The sequence below is a fragment of the Hevea brasiliensis genome, chromosome 6 (assembly GCF_030052815.1).
Source record: "Hevea brasiliensis isolate MT/VB/25A 57/8 chromosome 6, ASM3005281v1, whole genome shotgun sequence".
Classification (NCBI taxonomy): domain Eukaryota; kingdom Viridiplantae; phylum Streptophyta; class Magnoliopsida; order Malpighiales; family Euphorbiaceae; genus Hevea; species Hevea brasiliensis.
The window spans coordinates 63,205,344-63,220,500 of NC_079498.1; the positions used below are offsets into that span (position 1 = coordinate 63,205,344).

The 15,157-nt window shown below is 31.6% G+C and overlaps 1 pseudogene; it reads left to right on the forward strand.

The window, feature by feature from the left end:
• The first annotated feature begins 12,378 nt into the window (after positions 1–12,378).
• Positions 12,379–15,157, forward strand: part of LOC110667275 (uncharacterized) — a 35,627-nt pseudogene continuing 32,848 nt past the window's right edge.

The window sequence follows — 15,157 nt, forward strand, 5'->3', positions numbered from 1 at the left end:
AACACGAAATCCAATAAACTTTCAGTCCCCTGCAATGGTGCCAAGATGGTTGCCGATTCCACCAAAAATTAACTGAAATTACTAGTAATGAAATATTTTCTGAATAAATGCAAGTAGTGGTAATCCAGGTCGAACCCTAGAGACTGAGTTACTAAATTTCGTGCACATGTGTAACAAAAAAAGAAACAAAGGTGGGGGGTGGGGGGGTTATAACACTAAATCATAAGAAATCAAGTTCAAAAATTAAAGAACTAAATTTAGGTATAAAACTCTCAATTTAAACAAACTTTAGTCTAAGGTAATTCGCATTCCAATGCATGACTCAATCATAGACAAAAGAAATACAATTATCTCTTATTGAATACTTAATGTAGATTTACCAAACAGCGAGATAAAACCCCTAACTTCCCTATACTCATCAATTCAAGCTCAGCACTCTTGTTAACTCTAATTATTAACTGAATTGGTATTAAGCAATCCTCATCAATTTAATAACTGCTTTAAGAACAGGAAGTAGTTAAGCTTGAACAACGATTTATAAAGTATAAATCATTTAATTCACTCTATTGTTTTCTTAGGTTATTATCGAAAACTTGGATCATAATCAATAAAACCTAATGGCTACTCACATTCAATCTTACACAACAATTACGGGTTATGAAGATAAACTAGCAATTGATCACATCAAACAATTAACTAATAGGCATTGTTAGCAAATCATTCAATAGATCAAAAATAATGAAATCAAGAAACAATAGATATTCAAAAAGGCATAATTTAAATTAAGAACTTGGTCTCACATATCATGCATAAGAACTAGAATACCTTGAACTGAATTTAAAAACTTAGCCACTCATGTTCATGGCTTACAAAAGAAAAATAAAATGGAGAAATCTAAAACTATGGATGTGAATGGAGAATAAAGGTGTAATGAAGGTGTCAAAGGTCTAAATGAATGTGTCTCCGCTGCTGCTAAAGATGAGCTTTATAATAAAAAACCTAATCCACAGATAAGAACCAAACTTTGAAAATTTTTGAAATTCAAAAAGATAGATTCTCTACTTTGCAATCATGGCCAATTTTCAGCCACTTTCCTTTCGATTCTGTCTCTGACTTCTTCATGAAAGTTGTAGCCCTACTTCTTAGCTTTCTAACGAGTACTCATTTGCCCAAATTGGAGGTCTACAACCCAAGTTATGGGCCAAAAACTGAAATTGGTTCTGATAGAGTATCTAGCCCATAAATTTGACTTCACTGCCCTTTTTAACCACCAAAACGAAGTAGTCTTGTTTTTAGCCCTTCATAGAAATTGTAGAGGTGGTTCTTAAGATTCACTTGGGTTTGGGCTTGCTTCCTTTGGACATCTGGAGCTCCATATATAAAATAAATCCCAAAACTGGTCATGACACATCAAGTGTGGGCTTTTGTAATAGATTCATAACTAATTTTGATAACCTTGGAGACTGATTTGGGCTTTGGTCCCTCTTTGTCATTTGTAGTACTCTGACTTAACTTTTCAATGAATTAAACAGCATTGGATTTGGAGGTCCACAACTTTAGAAACACTTGAAAAATACAGCAAAGGTCAAATTAATGCAAATATTGAAAATTTCTCAATTTAACACAATTATTCCAACAACTCTCTAAAAATATGCCAAATTGATAATTATACTTTAATCAACTAAATTAAGCATAAAAATACACTAGAAACACTAAATGTGATAGGAGTAAAAATATTAATTATTCACTTATCAATATTAATGATGTAATATTTGCATCATGCTTAGTAATAACTCATATATTTATATTTGATTTTCTTTCTTTTCTTTTCCCATTTCAATTGCATTTTTCATGATTTTAATTTATTTTATGTGTTTTAATCTCTCTTATTTTAATTGATATTTAGGTCAAAATTCAGCTCTGAGGTTGAAATGACCAATATGCCCTTCATTATGCTTGTCGGGTTATTTTTATCTGTACCAATTAATAAATTTTCCTAAATTTTCTGTCACATTTTTAATGTCATTTATATCTTAGTAAATCTTTAATTAAGTCCTAAAAATTATTCCTAGGGTTTCTCGCCGGTCTGGGGTTGGCAATTGTCTACACAATGACTTCTCGGTACGGTCACCCATCGCCGAAACCTCGACTCATTTAACCTAGTTGCATTTCATTTCTTTTATTTTCTCTTAATTTTTCTCATATTTTCTTAATATTTATTCCATCAATTTATGCCTCCTCACTCTAATTTAAGTATAGTTCCAGACATTCTGACTGTCCAAACAGACATTAATCGTTGGAATAGTATAATGTATGGACTACCTACAGTGAGGGCGTTATAACAGTCCCTTTCAGAATTCCCCAATAGTAATGGCTATTTGGGGTTTGATAATTGACTTTGATTATATCCCCCATTAATAACGGTTAGTGGTGTGAGACTATATGAGTACTCATTAGCTGGCTAGCCCTTCCCTCATTAATAACGGTTAGTGAGGTTGAGATTGCTTTGTCGTGGTATCCAACACGATATTGATCGTGAAATTTTGTGTCATGGCCTAAACTGTGTATTGATATTGGTAACACTTATGTTTTGTGAATTGTGATTTATGAAGTATGATTTCTCATTTGAAAGGTGATTTCAATAAATGGTTCTTATGGACTTAGAACTATTGTGATGTTTTCATACTTAATGAAAATATGATTTATTATGCTTTAACAAGTTATACTTTATTTTAAGTTTTAAAGTTATTAGTTGTGTACCACTGAGTGAAATACTTAGCGATAGCTTATTTATGTTGTCGCAGGTAAGGGAAAGGAGAAGGCTGTCGAGTGAGAGACTTGAAAGTAGCATTTTGTATTGACCGTGGGTATATATAGTAGGTATACCCCTGTAATTTCTTTTTGATGTATTTTGTAACTATATGTATGGATGTTCGAACATTGAGCTGTTTGTATTAAAAAACATTACATTACTAGAGCATTTTGGGATTGTAAATATTTGAAATTTTATTTTGAGACTTATGGAAATGTAACTTTTGTAATATTTAGTTTATTATTATTTCCAATGAATGTTTACTTGAAATATAAATGAGTTTTGGGTTTGCTATAGTTTCAACCACCACAATGCAGTTCTCCGCAATATAAAAATAAAATAAAATGCTATATTTTGTTTAAAATCTCTTATAGTATATTTAATGGGTTATCGGTAAGTCTAGTTCGGTAATTCATTAGGTATGCTACGGGAACATGTCATGCCTTACAAGGGATAAGGTGTGACAATGGATGTATCCAGTTGAGAGGTAAGTAATAATAACTATATTAAATCATATAAAACTTATTCAATGTATCTATTAATTACGTATTCTTTAATGTAGGTATCTTCAAAAGTTGAAGAATAATGTAAGAAATAAAGCCAAGGTTAAAGGTTCAATATAAATGCATATTTGGTTGAAGAAGCTACATCATTTTGTGCACACTATTTTAAGTCACACATTTCAACAAGGCATAACAAAGTGCCCCGAAATGTTTATGGATGTGGGATTGAAGCATATGAACATCCAGGGATGCTATCTATATTCAAACAATCTGGACAATTTTTTGATTGAGAGAAATCCAGATGATTAGATGATACAGAATTTCATTCAGCTGGCACCTATATTTTGTTGAATTGTGATGAAGTTAAACCATATATTAAGTAAGTTATTAATGATGCAGATATCAAAATCATTTACATTTAATGCTAGATTAACTTTCATTTTTTTTTCTTAAAAGAATCTATGAAGATACCTTAAGGCAAAGTTAACCATTTATTTAATATAGCAAGGTTGATGAAAAACTTAAAACGGAGTTTGCAACTTGGTTTGAGAAATATGTGAGTAATAATTTATATACATTCTTTATATCCATTATTAGAACCCTTACATATTAGCTAATGCTTATAATTTGTCAATAGGCACTTGATCCTTCATCAAACATTACCAACCAAATCATTAAAGACCTTGCAAAATGTCTATTGCATATTGTTAAGTCCTTTTCATGGATATTATGTTAATGGATACAAGTTTCACACTGAAGGATATGGTTCAAGTAGGTCTATAATGAATAGTGGAGTATGCATCAAGGGCTTTAGTTACAATGCAAATGATCTTGAGTATTATGGTCGACTGACAGAAATAGTGCAGTTAGAGTACCCTGCAATACCAATCAAGTGAACCGTATTATTTAAGTGCTCTTGGTTTGATCCGACACTAAAACATGGTACAAGAGTATATCCACAATATAAGCTTGTTAAAGTTAACAACAGAAGGGCATTTAACAGATATGAGCCATTTATTTTGGCTACACAAGCTACTCAAGTGTATTATGTAACCTATCCTACATTATAGAGGACTATGAATGAATGGCTTGCCGTTTGCAAAATAAAGGCATGACCTCTTGTGGAGGTTTTAGAAATATCACAACAATCCATTGATTTAGCATTTCAAGAAGATTGCATTCAAGTGCATGAAATTGATGTTCACATAAATGAAATAGATAGTATGCTGTATGTGGATGGTTCATTTATTGACATAGATGATGCGCTAGAAAATGAAACGGTTGATGTAGTTGAGGAAGAAGAAGAATAAGAGGAAGCAGAAGAAGAAGAAGAAGAAGAAGATGAAGAAGATGAAGATGATGATGATGATGATGATGATGATGATGATGAAGATACTTAATAAAATTTCTTGCTTAATTGTTTTTAATTTAAAATTTTGATGTAATGACTATTAATTTAGTAAGTTAGAATACAATGGTTATTGTATATGATATTAATTATTAATGATTTGTGTTTGATGTGAGTTGAGAAAGAAACATGTTATTTATACAAATGAAAGATGAAGGTGGTATTCCTAACTTGCCACCTGGACATATGAGTAGTTCACTAGCATCATTTTCCTAGTACTCTAGATGCTTCTATTGGTTCTGCTCCTGGCTTATACCCATCTAATCAGATTATGATCAGAGTTGTAGGGGGAAAGTAAGTAACATTATTTTACACTAGATATCTTATTTCTTAATGTAAGCAATCTAAGGGATTCAATTTTAAATATGATGGAAAATGTTAATTTTTAGTCTTTTTCTTTTTAGGTTCATTCCTAATGGTCAAACTATCTCGACCCATATCACGAGCACCTTCAGGGAGCGACAGGATGCTACTGGTTACACATGGAAGGATGTCTCTCCATCTACTTGTGACTTCTATTGGCAGGAATTTGGGGTAATTGTTATTTATTTCTAACAAAAATATCTATGCTTACTGTTATTTATATAATTATTTTAATAATTGAAATACTTATTTTTTAGAAAAATATCAATGGAATGCAACTGATGATGGCATAATTAAATATGCTTGGGATAAAGTGGCATCTCTTCTATACAATAAGAAATTATACACTTAGCGGAAGAAAGGAACAAAACCTATGGGTGTTGTACAAGATGTATGAGATAGTTGGATGGCACACTAGTCCACTCCAGAGTGGATTGCTAAATCTCACATCACTACTCAAAATCAGCGTAGCGAGACTAGTGATCCAAGCACTGGTTTAAGCAAGCATATTGGTGGTTCTAGGTTTTCTGTGGAGCATAGTATGAAAATGGTATTGCATTCTACTTTTTAATTCTTTAATTAACTATTATTACATATTTTATGACATTATTAATAGATTTATTATTTTAAATTTATATAAATTTTGGGCGGAAGAACTGCATCATGATCCTGATGCATGGGAGGTGTTTAAAAGGTTACATAAAAAAAAAGATGGAACATTTGTTGATGCTAGGTCTCAGAGCATTAATGTAAGTAATTTTTATACTTCTTTATTTTCATTTGGATTATTATGCATATGTTATATTATTCTTGTTATTAAATTTCATTTCATTTTTATTGTTATTTGTATCTTATGAATGTTTTAAAAGTGCTTGCGTTTGCGAGTAAATCATGTATTTTTTGTGATATAAGGAGAACATTGGAAGTGTTATTTTAATTGCAGAAACGTTATTTTACCTTTATGGCAAGTATGAAATGTTTTGGTACAAATGATACTCTACTAAAATTTTGATAATTATTAAGATTTTAAATTATTGTATATATTTAATTTTCAGATTTATTGTTATATGTATTGTAACGTCCTCACCTTAGGTAGTTCATACATTCTACTGTTATTAGTGGTTCTAGGTCTACTATAGAGCACAGTCTGAAAATGGTATTGCATTCCACTTTTTAATTCTTTAATTAACTATTATTACATATTTCATGACATTATCAATAGATTTATTATTTTAAATTTATATAAATTTTAGGCGGAAGAACTGCATCATGATCCTGATGCATGGGAGGTGTTTAAAAGGTTACATAAAAAAAAAGATGGAACATTTGTTGATGCTAGGTCTCAGAGCATCAATGTACGTAATTTTTATACTTCTTTTTTTTTCATTTGGATTATTATGCATATGTTATATTATTCTTGTTATTAAATTTCATTTCATTTTTACTGTTATTTGTATCTTATGAATATTTTAGAAGTGCTTGCGTTTGCGAGTAAATCATGTAGTTTTTTGTGATATAAGGAGAATATTGGAAGTGTTATTTTAATTGCAGAAACATTATTTTACCTTTATGGCAAGTATGAAATGTTTTGGTACTAATGATACTCTACTGAAATTTTGATAATTATTAAGATTTTAAATTATTATATATATTTAATTTTCACATTTAATGTTTTATGTATTGTAACGTTCTCACCTTAGGTAGTTCGTACATTCTACTATTCTGATGACTAATGTTTATTCGGACAGCTAGAATGTCTAGAACTACACTTAAACTATAGTGAAGAGACATAAAATAATGGAATAAAGGCTAAGAAAAAATTAAAGAAAAATATAAGAAATGAAATGCAATAGGTTAAAGGAGCTGGGATTCCGACAATGGGTGACCGTATTGGGAAGTAACTGCAAAGACAATTGCCGACCCTAGACCCACGAGGAACCCTAGAAAATAATTTTTAGGACTTAATTAAAGGTTTACTAAGGTATAAATGATATTAAAAATGTCAAAGAAAATTTAAAAAAATTTAGTTAATCAGTACAGACTAAAAAATTATCTGATAAATATAACGAAGGGCATTTTGATCATTTCAATACCAGAGTTGAATTTTAACCTAAATGTCAATTAAAATGAAAGAGATTAAAACACATAAAATAAATTAAATTGTGAAATTAAGTGTAGAAATAGGGAAAGAAAAGAAAAAAAAAAAAGAAAATAACATGTATTACATGAGTATGATGTCATAATGACATCATTAAAAACTTTAACCAATTAAAGCTTAACAAATAATTATAAGAGATAAGAAAGAAGATAAAATGAGATAAAATTAACTAAAGCTTGTCATCTTCTTTTTTGAACCTTCCATGGCCGAAACTTCTTCAAATTCTCTCTTCCATTTTTCTTTTCCCACGCTTGATTTCTCCTCAAATCTCACCATAAAACCCTAGACTCCCTTCACTAAAAATTATTCCTACACCATAAAAAAGACTTTAGCTACCAAGAAGTGAAGAAATTTCAAAGTTTTACCAAGTCTAAGAATTGGATCAATAAAGGTTAGTGCTAATCCTTCTCCCTTCTTTAATTAAACATTGAATTGAAGTTGAGAGGAGTGGAAATTGCATGAAATAAAAAGGAATTGATAAGTTTAGGAAAGAGTTGAAATTCGGTAGCCTTGGGAACCATAGGAGTTTGATGATTTTGATTCACCTAAACTTTATTAGTGATGTCGATTGATGAATTTAAATGCATTGGAATTTAAATTGCATGAGTATGCTTAATCTTGAAACTTTGAGTTAGGGTTTGACCTAACTATTAGGGCTTTTGTGAAATTGCTTGCAATTAGCATTATTGAGATTGATTGTTGCTTGTTAGAAGTGTCATGTATACCAAATTGTAATTTGGGAGATTGGAGGAAATTGAATTGGGAGTATATTTTCTATGCAGGTTGTGAGACTTTTTGAGTCCAGTATTGATTTTGACCTATAACTAGAAATGTGTTACTCCAATTGAAATGAGGCCAATTGGAGATGAAACTAGGGCCAAAATACTCCATTTTCCATGAAGAAACTATGCCCAAATTCTATCCAGAAATTGACCTAATTACTGTTTGAATCTAGCTTATCTATTCCTGAACCTAGAAAAATGACCAAATGACCTGTTCATTTGGCCATAACTCCCTCTAAAAAGGTCCAAATGACCTGATTTTTATACCATTGGAAAGGTTAGACATAGGAGTATAACTTTTATGAAGAACACAGAACCCAAAATTGACTCTAACCAAACCAAATTGCCAGCACAAGTTAGGTCACAAAACTATCTAGAACTAAACTGCCCAAAATTTTCTGGACATAGGTCTACCCGACTATTTTAGGCAAAAAGGCCATAAATTGGTCTACAAAAATCTAAATGCAATAAAACCAGTGGAAAAATTTTTATAAGACATAAATCTACAATATTGGTGTTTTGACCAAAATCCAGAAATCAAGGAAACTAGGTCAATTGGCTAGGTAAATTTAGCATGCAAATTCTGGAAATTGCCTAAGTTACCTCTTGACCCCAGAATAGTCTTTAAGTCATATCTCTCACTGGGAAACTCCAATTGGGATGAGCCATACTGTTCTGAAAACCTAAGAAATAGGGATCCAACTTTGTTTTAGAAACTTTCCCCAAATAGTGCCAAATAGTGAGTGTAAGGACCCTAAAATAGGAGTCAAAGCTTCTGACCTGAACCTAAACCCTGATGGCATAGGGTACATGAGTTCAGGCTAGTAAATTGACCATAACTCATTTTATACAACTCCAAAAATTGTAATTCAAAAATCTGAGTGATCCTAAGATATAGGGTAACAACTTTTATAAAGAACATTAGGCCTAAAAGTGATTGTAACATGTCCAATTAATTAGACAAATATTGACTTCATAATCTGCCTAATTCTGGACCTAGAAAGAGACAACGAATTAGTTCTGGTTATTTGACTATAACTTGAGTTCTAAAACTCCAAATGACATAATTTAAAAAAGAAAACAAAGACAAGACATAGAGGGACAACTTCCATGAAGGAAGTATGGCCAAATAGTAGCCACATCTTGACCAATTTGCTAGGTAAATATAGTACACTAAATCTTAGCCTAAAGAAAAGTTCAAGAAATTGTTTAATACCTAATATGTAAATTGCCTACTTGAATTACTAAATGCATATATTACATGAAAATGTATGTGGGACCTACCTCCCACTACAAATTGACATAAAATTTTGATAAAGTAATTAATAATACTAATATGTCCAAAGTGTACCTAAACTTATGTATATAGCTTGAATACCAATTAGGGATTACAGATTGCAATACTGCTCACATGAATGATCATTAGCAGAAACAAATATCTGAAATGGTCATTCTACTAGCTTTATGCCTGTCCGTTAGTCATAGTGCCCATTATCATTTCTGGCTTTATGCCTGCCCGCTGGCCTTGTGCCTGACATGACTAATGTATACTTGATAGATATACGAATGTCTAACTAGTATACTCCTGGGTATCCAGCCTTTTTAATCCCTTATAGTTACTTGGGCACTGATATGAATTTAATTAGACAGAAATTGAGAGGAATAAACTTAAAATATCCTGATAAATTTAACTATTTTCAAAGATCGACAAATATGTAAAAGACTCAAATTTCATAAAATCATACATAGACTAATTATTTTAGAATATTGTATTACTTTTATTTTAAATTATGCACCACTAAGCGTTATGCTTAGCGCGTTGGTTTTCCATCGAGTAGGTACTGGAGACCAGTCACAGCAGTAGTAGCAGTCACAGCAGTAGTGCTCTGATAGAGTTTTGACCAAATCTGCCACAGTCTGAGAGTCACCTTTGCATTTTGTTTTTGGTAGGCCCCATGTATTAGATTTTGTATTTTTAGATCATTATACATAAATAGAGTGTAATTCATTTTAATATTGTAAATAAATTGTAAATTGTTGTATATGAATCTTTTATGAATTAATGAATGAATTATATATTTTCTTAAAATTTTATGAGTAACCATGATATGACATGATGACATATGGAATATGAAATAGATATGATATTGATTTTAACAGGTGAATAGTGAAAATCGCCATATGCTAATATAACAGAGAAAACTCTGTCCGGATCTCTACAAAAATAAATTGTGATAAAAAAAAATTTCACGCATGGATAATATGAATAAAAGGAGTTTAAATTAACAATGTACATGATAAGACAAGATAGGGTGCTCCGATACCGAATGTGGCACACTTTGCTCGGCTACACTGTAGACGGGTAAGGGGCGTCACATGTATTAATATTTGTATTTCATTTTCAAAGTTAATGTAAGAATGATATGATTCAATGTAATATTATTGATTGACTATTATAAGTTGAGCTATATTGTTAATGTTTTGGAAGTGCTTGTGTTTGTGTATAAATGTTGTAGTAGTGGATGGTATAAGGAGGATATTGGAAGTGCAATTTTATATGCAAGAATATTATTTTGCCTTCATTAGTAGGTATGATATGTCCTATTACAGACGGTATACTCTGCCAAAATTTTCTTAATTATTAAGCTTGTATACTAAAATTTTTAAATTTCATTTTCCTAGTTTCATTGTTACTTGTAATTAATTATTAGCTCTAATAATTATATACAGGATCAAATGGAGGCTATGGTGGCTGCTGCTACTATTGATGCTACTTCGAACTCACAGGATGACGATTCACAGGAGATCTCAATCAATGTGAATCGCCTATAATTGGATATTATGGGCAGAGAGAATAAGTGGCGAGTGTACGGTTTGGGCTCTCATGCTTCAACTTTGTACCCAGACTCATTCAGTAGCTCTGCCACTTCACGCAAGACAGCTACGGTGACAGATCATGCTGCTAATGAGCACATTAGAGTGATTAAGGAGGAGATCATGCGCATGAGGGAAAATCAAGAGCAAATTCTCTAGCAACGCATTGAGGAGGAGGTATCGCGCCTCAGGTAACAGAGTGAAGAGCAGTTTCGCTCTATGCAAGAGGAGATGAGGCATATGATGAAACAAATGGCATTATCATCCCGCCTTTTAAGTGATTCTGTTGATCCCCATGATCAGAGCACACCGAATCTGTAGCTTGATATTGTTTATATACATTTGCTAACTGAACTTATTACTCGTATAGTTAACTTTATACTTTTATATAATATATGGTATTTTTATTTACTAATTATTATAAATTTTATTTTTATATTTATTTAAGATTATTACTAATTATATAAATATAATAATTCTTAATTTATTATTATTTGTTTATTATTAAAAAAATTAAAATATCAAAAAAATTGAAAAAAATTATTTTTATGACTAATTATAATTGGTCACAAACTTGTGACGGATCAATCGGTCACAAATTTGTGACAAATTTTGACAGACTGATCCGTTACAAATTTGTGACGGAAAGCTTTCTGTCACAAACAAATTAGTCAAAAAATTTGTGATGGACATTTTTTTGTGACGGATTTTTTCGTCACTAATCTATCCCAATCTTATGACGGATTCGTATTTTGATCGACTAACATTTTGTGATAGACGGTTTAATTCGTCAAAAATTTTGATAGACATTTCGTCAAAATTCTGTCATAAATTTGTGACTGATTTTTTTATTCGTCACTAAAAATTTGTGACAAGTAAAATTTTGACATCAATTTTTTCATTACAAATTCATCATAAATTTAATTTTGTGACGAATTTGTCCATCATAAATCTGATTTTTTTTTATAGTGTTAGTAAAAGGTGAAAATGAAATTAGGTTCTAGGTGTGACATATAAGAGTGAATTGTGGGAATGAAATTTTGAGTTTTACAAGTTTTCTCTCCTCTTCGATCAATTTTTAACAAGAAATCTACTTCAAAATGGATGGAAGGATCATATAATCAATAATTGCAAAAACTAAGAATGTTTTATGAGTTTCTGAAAATATAATCATCAACCTGTTAACAATGGCAATACATATCAACGAAGTTGTAATTACCCTTATTATTATAATAATTATTATTATTAGCGTAAAATATAAAAAAGGGAAATTAATAGTACTAACTTGGTCGAGTCAACTCGGTTCCTAGCCCGGGTTGTCTTTTGAAGAGCACAATTTTCCCCAGAGATTTCGATTTTTTTGGGATCCCGAGTTGTGTACGTAACTCGTAAGGGAATCCTTGGTGGAGCCAATAGAGAGAGAGAGAGAGAGAGAGAGAGAGAGAGAGAGAGAGATTGCGTATATGCAAAAGTCAGCTATGGCAAACAGAAGCTCAGCCACAACCACAGAGGAGGATTTGCTTCTCAAAAGCTTCTTCGCCGAAGTCAGCGAAGTCGAGAGAGATAACGAAGTTTCCAGGTCTCCCTCTCTCTGTGTGCATTTGAAGTACTATTCGTTTGTATTTGTTTATTTTGTTTTCATATACCTAGTGATGTTTTAATTTTTCCGTTTGTATAATGGGTTCTGTAATTAGGGTTCCATCGAACTGAGTTTTTCATGCTATATCCAGAACACAATTTGAATTTTATAGTTCTCTTATGGATTTTAATTGCTTTTGATTGCAAACTTATAGAAATGATTTGGATTTAGAGGTGGTGTCAGGAATGAATATGTATGCTTTGGGCTGATTCTAATTAAGTAATTATGGATATTCAAATGAGGAAGTGAAAAATCATACTATAATGTGTGTGTGTGTGTGTGTGAGAGAGAGAGAGAGAGAGAGAGAGTTTTTACGGGCATTTTTCTTTATGTTAGTTGTCATTTCGGTAGGATTATTGTTTACTTAAGAGTGGAAGTCTCGGAATGGATGAATGTAGACATTGAACCATGGATGCATTTGTTCAAGTACTTTGCTAGAATGCACTGGAACATAATATGATATAAATAAGGAGGAAATTAACTACAGGAAAACATTCATTCAATAAACATGGATTTTCATTAAATCAAGTTTTAATAATCTGTTCGAAAAGCTAATTCATAGAGGAGAAAGATATGGTGAGTATAATGTCAAAAAAGAATGGAGAATGAACCTATTGTACGCACTTTTTCTTTGACTAAATGCTCTATTCTTTTAGAGTCTACCTCTCTTTTTTCAGGCATTCGTTTTCAGTAATGAAGCATTTGTTTATCCATCATTTCTCTTCATTTGAAATGAATTCGATTTCCTTGAGTTAGGTGTAGAGTTTTGGATGCCATGAAAGGGGATTTTTTTTTTTTTTCTCTCTCTCTCTTTTCATGCTTTTGCCTTTTTTTCAATTTTTAAATTTCTTATAAAATTTATGATGGTTGATTAATTATTGTCATTCCTTGTGCACAAATCTTATTTTGTTCTCATCTAATTAATCTATTGGCCCTGTGAAATTATTTCAAAAACTTTAGGATTCTTTCATGCTTCAAGTTAAATCCATTTGAGTATTTAAATCTTCCATTTGAAACATCTCCAGAGGATGTAAAGAAGCAGTATCGTAAGGTACCTCTCTCCCCGAATGGAATTGAATCAATTATCCTGATTATCATTGGTTACCTCATTGTTATTGGACTTATTCATATGTTCTTTCTCTAACATGTGTAGTTGTCCTTGCTGGTTCACCCTGACAAGTGCAAGCATCCACAAGCAAAAGAGGCCTTTGCATGTAAGTTCATCATCACAGACAAGGTTTTCATTTTCATTTTTGGGGATTTCTTGTTTCTAAAAAAAATAAAAGAAATAGAAAGAAAGGTAGATGCAGAATAAATAGTCAGAAATTGTTTGCTGATGGGCAATGAAAATCAACTTATGGCAAAATAGTAATTAAAAGGTATTCTTATGTCTCACATAGAGTCCGAGTGTCAAGGCTTTTGGTTGGATGGAGGACTTCTGTTATTGGTGTATCTCTTCTCCCTCATTTATGTTTAATGGTCTTTCTTGAGACTTTTTATTATAGCTCCAAGGACAAAGGCCCCAGCATTCACTCTTTCTTTTGTCCTCCTATATCCCTTTTTGGCTTTTTGTGCAGTTCGAAAAAGATTCTGGCAGTTAGTTTTTGAGCGTTGGAGGAGCAATCTAGGAGATTTGTTCTAGGATTAGGGACTTGTTATCTTTCTTTGATGTTTGGCTCTTCTAACATGAAAAATGTAACATCTTATTTAATTTTACCGAAAATAGTTAAGCTCCTATTTTGTGTGTTTTGCAATTGAGACCTTGAACTAAAGTTCTACTTACTCACTCAACTCCTCAGTTGGTTCTAATTAAGTGGCAATTCAACCAAAAAATAAAATGTTAGATACAAATACCTAATGCAAGTCCACTCCGAGGAAGTGTATAAAGAAATGAACAAGTCTATTTATTATTTGCTAATTTGAGGGGAAAAAAAAGAAAATAAAAGAAAATAAAGGGGAGGAAAAAATGTTAATAAATTAATGTTATCACATTTTTAATTAGAGTCAATGTGCTTTATGAGTAATTACTTACATTTAATAGCATATTTAGTGTCCACAAAATAGTTACTTATGCTCAATAGAACACAAACACAACTTCAATGCAAGGACTCAATAGCAAAGAAACTTGTAGTTTAGGGGTTTGTAATTGTTTTTTTGCCTATACATTTTGGAACTAGTGTGAAAATGCATCAATCATTACTGAAAATTGGGCACCAGACTCCTTTTGGCCGTATAAAAGATTGTATCCTCCCAAAAACAAAGAAAGAATACTTCACATTCTTGACAAGTTTTTGCCATGTTTGCTTTCCTTTGCTGTCATTTCTTAAGTTCCTTCCAACTCTTCTTGTCTCTCCTCCTCTTTTTTTTTTATTTTTTTTTCTTCCTTTGGTTTGCCTCTTGATTCCTTTGAAATGTGGAATTTAGTGTTTTAGGTAAGCTGTGACATCCCTTACCCGATTACAGTGTAGCCGAGCAAGTTATGCCACTTAGTGTGCCGGAGCACTCTATTTTATCTGATTTCATTACAGTCCTTGATTTATTTATTCAAAAACTTTATTGAAGATTTAGGCTATTTTTACTTTTATCAAAATCTAACTAAGTTGGAAATTTCAAAAATT